Below are 9376 nucleotides of genomic sequence, written 5' to 3' on the forward strand. Positions count from 1 at the left end.
TTTCCGATTTGAGCAGCGCACAGTTGAGTCCTTTGAAAAGGCTTTCTACTCAAGTTCTCTCACCGGCGCAAAGGACATCTACAAACGACTTCCATCTCTGTCTGTAGATTGCATGACAACGGTGTTTTTCCATGGTAGACCAACTTTGTCAAGACATGTGGCGAATAGGACATCCACCAACGACGTCCATCCCTGTATATTGCCTGGACACCGATGTGTTTCCATGGTAGACCAACCTTATTAAGACATGGGGCGTATAAAACATCTACCAACGACTTCCATCTGTCTGTATATTGTATGGATACCGATGTTTTTCCATGGTAGGCCAACCTTATCAAGACATGGGGCGAATAAAACATCTACCAACGACTTCCATCTGTCTGTATATTGTATGGATACCGATGTTTTTCCATGGTAGGCCAACCTTATCAAGACATGGGGCGTATAAAACATCTACCAACGACTTCCATCTGTCTGTATATTGTATGGATACCGATGTTTTTTCCATGGTAGGCCAACCTTATCAAGACATGGGGCGTATAAAACATCTACCAACGACTTCCATCTGTCTGTATATTGTATGGATACCGATGTTTTTCCATGATAGGCCAACCTTATCAAGACATGGGGCGTATAAAACATCTACCAACGACTTCCATCTGTCTGTATATTGTATGGATACCGATGTTTTTCCATGGTAGGCCAACCTTATCAAGACATGGGGCGTATAAAACATCTACCAACGACTTCCATCTGTCTGTATATTGTATGGATACCGATGTTTTTCCATGGTAGGCCAACCTTATCAAGACATGGGGCGTATAAAACATCTACCAACGACTTCCATCTGTCTGTATATTGTATGGATACCGATGTTTTTCCATGGTAGGCCAACCTTATCAAGACATGGGGCGTATAAAACATCTACCAACGACTTCCATCTGTCTGTATATTGTATGGATACCGATGTTTTTCCATGGTAGGCCAACCTTATCAAGACATGGGGCGTATAAAACATCTACCAACGACTTCCATCTGTCTGTATATTGTATGGATACCGATGTTTTTCCATGGTAGGCCAACCTTATCAAGACATGGGGCGTATAAAACATCTACCAACGACTTCCATCTGTCTGTATATTGTATGGATACCGATGTTTTTCCATGGTAGGCCAACCTTATCAAGACATGGGGCGTATAAAACATCTACCAAAGACTTCCATCCCTGTCTTTAGGTAGCATTGAAAACGGTATTATTCCAATGTAGATCTTTCTCGTCGACACACGAGGCGTATTTAACTACTCCCAAGGAATAGGATTCAATAATCTGATGTCACGTCAGCCTAGCAACGAGCAGCATGGTTCTAAACAAAGGAAATCGGTACTTTTTATTCATCATGCTGGCTAGAACTTTTTCCAAGTTCATGTGATCAGAATTTATAAAAGTCAAAACATGATCAGATTTATGTTTTTCTCCTCTGAATACACTTTTATGCTCTACGGAGAAGCAGTTCATAAGGGCGTCCGCCATTGTTTCGATAGTCTAGAACCAGTTACTAAGTTACATTACGTCATTACGAAGGAGGTGACGTCACGACTGTTGAACGCTATTCCATCTCTGTCTGCAGGCTGCATGGACAAAGGTGTTATTCCAGATTAGGTCAGCCTCTTCGAGCCATGGGGTGCATAAGACATCAAACAAAAACTTCCATCTCCGTCTGCAGGTTGCCTGGACACCGATGCTTTTCCAGGGTAGACCACTCTTTTCAAGACATGGGATGCATATCAAACATCTACCAATTCTTCTATATTTGTCTGCAGGTTGCCTGGACACCGATGCTATTCCAAGGTAGACCACTCTCGTCAAGACATGGGATGCATATCAAAAATCTACCAATTCTTCTATATTTGTCTGCAGGTTGCATGGACACCGATGCTATTCCAGGCAGACCACTCTCGTATCACTCTCACTTTCTGATCAGTGTATGACTTCCGCTTTGAGCGGCGCACAATTGAGTCCTTCGCGGTGCATAAGACACCTGCATCTGTATATGTCGGTTGCATGGACAGCGATGTTATTCCAGGGTAGGCCACATCACAGACTATCTATCTGTGGACCTCTTTCAGTTTTTCGTTATGTAAGACTGAAACTTTATTACCATATTTGTGACCCACCGTCTGAAAACGGTATAATATAGGGATACACTTGACAAGGGAAATAGAATTCACAGCCTCCAATCTCAAACGTGGGGTTTATCTCCCTTCGTTATAGTGGAGCATCAATACTATTTCTTGTATTACAAAACATTCTAAGCTCTCATTTCTCATCATTTTATTTCTAAATTCACTTTTTGAGTTCCGATGAACCATCCCGACATATTACCATTTTGACAAGCTGGGTCACATTTGAGTTTTGAGTGCTATATAAATAATATGTTTTGTATGATTTTAAAGGATTTTCCCAATAATTTTAGCACTTACATGTCATATATTTTATCTCAAATTCACTGTGTTTATTTTCCACTCCGCTCCGTTCTACATCCCATTACCCACACGGCGATGACAAATAGTTATACTTTTTAGCATGTTTCAAATTCCATTTTACTTCATTTGTCGACAAACTGCTGTTAAAATATTATATATGGAATGTTGTCAAAGGCCGTTAGAACATATTTAACGAAAGTCCTGTTTCCTCGCAGTGGTTTATTTATTTAAGCATTTATTTGAGCATTTATGGAGATCAGTATCCACTAAACATGCTCAAAGCGCTTACGAAGCACCCAAGCCAGCACCAACACTTAAACACGGAGAACGAGACATGACGTCTGTTAGGCCATATTACATTTTTTATTCGACGGAGATAAAGCTGTTAATGGCCATTTTACACTCATTTTACACCTAAATACGGTTAAGTACTTTTCAAGGACTCATTGTGTGCTGAGCAAGTTTAGTTGATATTGCGATATATTAAAAGCTCATGTTTATTATTATTATTATTATTATTATTATTATTATTATTATTATTATTATTATTATTATTATTATTAATTATTATTATTATTATTATTATTGTTATTATTATTATTATTATTATTATTATTATTATTATTATTATTATTTTATCATCACATCATCATCATCATCATCATCATCATCATCATCATCATCATCATCATCATCATCATCATCATCATCATTATTATTATTATTATTATTATTATTATTATTATTATTATTATTATTATTAACATTATCATCATCATCATCATTAATATTATCAATATCATCATTTTATATTATTATTATTAGAAAATTCTATTTTACTGTCATTTGATAGAACTTTCCAACACCTGAAATGGGGCAAACACACGGCGAGTCTCGCATAGCGATAGGAGCAAAGGATTTTGTAATGGAACATTAATATTACTGTTTGAATGGCGAAATCATGCATCAAGATAAAGGGGGAGGAGCTATTTGAAAAGCACTTGCTATGAGAATGATAGTGAACTCTTTAACAATTCCTGTAAACAAAACATTAGATTTGTTGGATGGAAACATCTGAATGTTAACATTATCACCGCTCTTGCTAATCTTTGTTTTTTCCTAACAAAACGCATTTTGTTGATTTATTCAGAAGTACCCACCAACACTCATATATATATATATATATATATATATATATATATATATATATATATATATATATATATATAGATATAATATATATACATAGAAAGTAGTTGTAATAATAGTGATGGTAGTAGTAGTAGTAGTAGTAGTAGTAGTATAGTAGTAGTAGTAGTAGTAGTAGTAGTAGTAGTAGTAGTAGTAGTAGTAGTAGTAGTAGTAGTAGTAGTAGTAGTAGTAGTTTTTAATAAGTGAAGAAGTCTTCAGAACCAACAGACCCATGAATCCAGAGTTTATCCATGTTTCTATATGACACAGAAAACAGCAATTGCGTACTAACCCTGGATCGGACTCTACTCTTTCTAAAAGTACTTTCCTCCAGATCTTACAGACCTAGCTACCCAACCACTGCTTGGTAGACAGGAGGAGAGGGAGGGGTAATACAATAAATCTCGACTTCACCAGGGATCGCTCTAAGTCCCTTTACGTGTGAAGCGAGTGCTCTACCTAATGAGCTATCTGGAGCCCTTTGACATGTAAGGAGTTGGTCTAATCTGTCGATAAAGGCAATACAAGTATTCTATCCGATAAAACATTGAAAGTGTTTTGATAGTGATTGATTGAATATCATCATCATCATCATCAAGTGCCAGGCCTGTTGCAGACATCGGAGATCATGTCCCTCCAACCATATCTGTCCTCAGATCTTCTCAATAGCTCGATTCCTGTTCCTCCTCCACCAATCCATCCGTTCAGATTGTCAATGTAATCTATCCTCTGTCTCCCTCTTCTTTTCTTCCCAGCAACTTTACCCGTAAGTACAATCTTTTCAATTCCGTTTTTTTCTGTAAATATGTCCGAGAAATTTAATCTGTCCTTTTCTGATGGTGTTTACCAAATGGTATTGGTTGCTGCCATTGTATGAAAGAACACAGTATGTGTTGTTTTTTTGTTTTTTTTTTTAGGGTTTTACGGCGCTTGCAACACATTAAGGTTATATCAGCGCCAGTAAAAAGGAAGAAAATGGGATAGTAAAAAGTTCTAGAATTATAAATAAGGCACCCAAGAGAAAGTAAGACACATGGAAACTGGGAACAAATAGGGATCAGATGCAGATTTCAAGAGCACACTATCAAAGTACTTAGTTTGAGACCACCTATAAGTCTCATCCCGTCACAAGTACAAAATCCAACAAAGAGGAATACACTCAAATGCTTACATTATACATTCAAAATAACAAATATAATAATACATAACAGAGAGATGATTTACAAGGGAAAAAAATATCATCTCCCAAAACAATAACTATACATTTGACTGTTTCCCTCCCAACTAGGGTATCCGGCCAGGGCCAGGACAAAACTAAGTAGTCTCATTCCAAGACAAAGACAGAAAGCATGTTGGAAAACAGCTATAAGGGGATTTAAGACATAGTAAGTGCCTCCCTGCCCACTATGGGAGGTCAGGATTCCCACCCAGGTATGCGTTGTTTGGTTAACATTGCATATACTGTGTTTTCAAAAAACAACGGCCGTATGCGAAGTGGTTTTCCAATCTGATAATGGACTCAATGCATTAATAATTGTTGGCAGATCCACTCACGCTCTATAACAATGGTGATAAGGGGAGAATATTTTCATAAAACTATCAGACTCTTGATGCTATGCGTTTAGGTTAAATACTCACAACATCTGCCAGCCGGTTATAACGTACCAATGCATACATTCATGTGTAACCTTCAACGTTTATAGTCTGATTGATATAGATAGTATGCCCTTGGCTAAGAAGCTCATAACATTGCCATCCGGAAGTATAACGGGCCAACACACAAAACTGTGTGTATCCATGAACGTTTATGGTCGGGTTAATACAGTTCAGTGTGCATTACTCACAAACGCGGATGGCAAAAAACAATAACAAAGACCTGAGTGACGTCATCTTCGAATTAACTATAAGTTAGTGAGAACTAATCATTAAACTGGCTGTCTAAAAATAATAACAAAGAGTAAAGTGATTTCAATTTCGTTTCTTCTGTATTCTTTTATGGAAAAGGATAAGAAGAAAAATTTGTCATTCAAAGTGATAATCCCGGCGTGCACATATTTGCAGGTCTGATAACCGAACGCAATATTGGGCTTGTTTGAATATTGTTGTAATGGATAATATTTTACGCTGGTTTGAGAACATTTCCGTGGCAACAATGAGTTCATAACAATTTGGGTTATCAGACCTGCAGCTATGTGGCCTTGTGGTATGACACTCGCTTTCGGATCCTGGGTTCGAGCCTCGCGCTCGGCGCATAGTTGAGTCCTTGGAAAAAGCTCTTTACTCACATTCTCTCACCGTACTCAGGTGTAAAATGAGTACATGGCCGTTAACAGCGTTGTCTTTGTCCAAAAAATTGTAATATCGCCTAACAGGCGTCATGTCCCGTCCTACATGTTAAATGTTGCTGTTGACCAGGGACCCCTTGTAAAGCGCTTTGAGCACATTTAGTGGATAGTGCGCTATATAAAGCTTAATTTTTAAAAAAATAGTATAAATACGTACACGTTGGATAAAACCTATGGACCCAAAACTTTTCGTTATGTCAAACAAGATAAAACAAATTAACTGTTACTCTAGTAAAAGAAGATTAAAATAATTGGCCAGAAAATTCGTCCTTCAAATATCGATGGATTTATAAGACCCTTAGCTTGGCAAAAACTCTCAAACCTGGGACTTCGTGAAGATGATTTTTTCTGGCCATTTAAAAAAAAAATTCGGTCAACAATCGGGTTTCTGTTCCTTTTTTAAATTTCTTATTTTGTGTTATTTCAAGAAAATATTCGAAGAAGTCCCAGGTTTTAGAGTTTTTGAAAAGATGAGGGTCATTTTGATTGTTCGATATATATCTGAAGGACGATTTTTTTGGTCAAAATTTTTAATGCATGTTTTTATTTTAAGAGGTATCAGAAATACGCATTTTAAGACTTTGTTATTTTCCAAATGGGATTGGTGATGCCCCTGGCAAGCGTTCTCAGTATTTCCTTGTGATATGATAAAGCGCTCATTAAATACAATATATATATATATATATATATATATATATATATATATATATATATATATATATATATATATAAACGAGCTGTGTCTGTAGGGTTTTTATGTAAGGTATAAAACGATAGGATTCAATAGTCTGATGTCATATCCGCCCAGCAACCAGCAGCTTGGTTCTAAACAAAGAAAATATATATGTATATTATTGGTGTATGTCCCGTAACATTTCGAATGTCGAAACAGCCTGTTGGACGAAATGTGAGTTGATTTTACTCACTGTATATATATATATATATATATATATATATATATATATATATATATATATAATATATATATATATATATATAATATTTAAAGTATAATTATGATCAACTTCTACAGTGTTGTAGAAGTTGATCATAAGTATACTTGAAATATTTTATAAATAGCTCCTTTTATAACAAAGTTGAGCAGTTATTTCTTGGTTTTTGTTTTTATAATATATATATATATATATATATATATATATATATATATATATATATATATATATATATATATATATAATTTTTTTACTGTTCGAAAGAAATTATTTTATCACAACACCTCTGTTACATTTTCTTATAATAAAATATAAGTTAATCTCCTAAGCGACAACTTCCACGGCCTGTTGGAAACAATTCTCGCCCACTGAATCCTCAGGCTTTCAAATATTCATGGTAATCCTTAATTCCGACACCAAATCTGTCATTTATTTTTTTACCATTAATCCCGAAGTTTCCAACCAAGGACAACGCACTCCTTTTTTTTAAACCCTCAGTCCCAATTCTGTAATCATACTTTGCATTTAACAAAAATAATCACAACATCTGCCAGCCGGATATAATGTGCAAACACATAAACTATGTGTAACCTAAACCTTAATAGTCTGATTTATAGAATAATGTGAGAACTACTAAAAATGGCTGGCTAAAACAATAACAAAGAGCTGAGCGTTCCTTCTACATCCTAACTATGCACGAACACAATTCTTGTGATCTTTAACTTAGAGGGTCCCGATAGGTAGAACACCATGTTTACAGAGTAAGAATCTTCTAGAATCGATTTCAGGTACCGTCGAGAATGTTAAAAATATTATGTTGAAAGTCAAAACATGATCAGATTTATAATGTTTTTCTCCTCTGGATACACTTTTATCCTCCTCGGAGAAATATTTCATAAGGGCGTCCGCCATGGTTCCGATAATTTAAAACCAGTTACTAAGTTAGTATGCGTCAATACGAGGTAAGTGACGTCACGACTGTTGAACCCTATTGCAACAGTTCATTTCGTGCTATAGAAAATGGGATAAACGATATAAGGTGGCTGCATGTGGCTGACAGCTCTGTGGGACAACGTAAACTTACCAGTGATGTACTTGAGAGAGAAAAAGAGAGAGAAAGAGAGAGATAATGAGCATTGAGCCAAATTTGAAAATGTGTGTGTATTTAGAACAGTGGGGCAGACTGAATGTAGGTGATGATTTATTTATCTCTGCTTTGTCTGACACTGTTTCATAACAAACAGCTTTTATAAAACGCAATATCCGCTAAACGCTGGGTGGTGTTCCTGACTTCCCATCCTGGGCACGGCGGGTCTTCTATCTACCTATAGGGAATGAGATTAGCGGAAGAGTAGCGCCCCTTGATTGGACGTCACCCATAGTCTGTGACGTCACCGGCGGAAAAGTTATTAGAGAGAGAACGTCATGTTGGTTGTGCGCATGCGTCTCTCGTCCTCGCGGAAGCTTACTTGGTTTTGTCCTGGACGGGAAACACTAAAATGTGTCGTTTTTAGGAGATGATATTTTTTTGTCTTGATATGCACTATATTATGTTTTGTTTACGTATTATATATGATTTGTAAATCATTTCAGTGTGTTCCTCTTGGTGGGATCTGTGCTTGTGTCTGGATGAGACTTTTAGGTGATCTCAAACTAAGTACTTTGATAGTGTGCTCTTGGAATCTACATCTGTTTCCTATTTGAACCAATTTCCCCTTTGTCTTCCCTTTTCTTGGGTGCTTGAATTGTAATTCTTGAACTTTTGACAATCCCATTTACTTCCCTTTTATTGACGCTGATATGACCTTAAAGTGTTGCAGGCGCGGTAAAACCCTTTAAAAAAAACATATCCACTAAACATGCTCAAAGCGCTTTACAGGGGGTTCCTAGCCAACAGCAACACAAAACATGTAGGACAAACCTTGATGCTTGTTAGGCGACATTACAATTATTTCTATCCGACATAGACAACGCTGTTAAAGGACAGGTACTCATTTTACACCTGAGCACGGTGAGAGAATGTGAGTAAAGAGCCTTTTTTTTCTCAGGACTCAACAATGCGCTGCTCACTCAAATCGGAACTCGTTACACAGAGTAACGCAGGCTAGGGGCAAGGGCTGATGGTGAAATCGTTGGAACTCGAACTCTTAACCTTCCGATCCAAAGACGAGTATAACAAAATAACGCAGACTAGGGTAAGGAAGGATGGTGAAATCGTTGGAACTCGAACCCGTGACCTTCCGATCCGAAGACAAGTGTTACACACAGACTAGGGATAAGGAAGGATGGTGAACTCGTTGGAACTCGAACTCTTAACCTTCCGATCCAAAGACGAGTATGACAAAATAACGCAGACTAGGGGATAAGGAAGGATGGTGAAATTGTTGGAACTCGAACTCTTAA

The sequence above is a fragment of the Berghia stephanieae genome, chromosome 13, assembly GCF_034508935.2.
Source record: "Berghia stephanieae isolate SIO BIC M18660-M18661 chromosome 13, UCSD_Bste_1.3, whole genome shotgun sequence".
Lineage (NCBI taxonomy): Eukaryota > Metazoa > Mollusca > Gastropoda > Nudibranchia > Aeolidiidae > Berghia > Berghia stephanieae.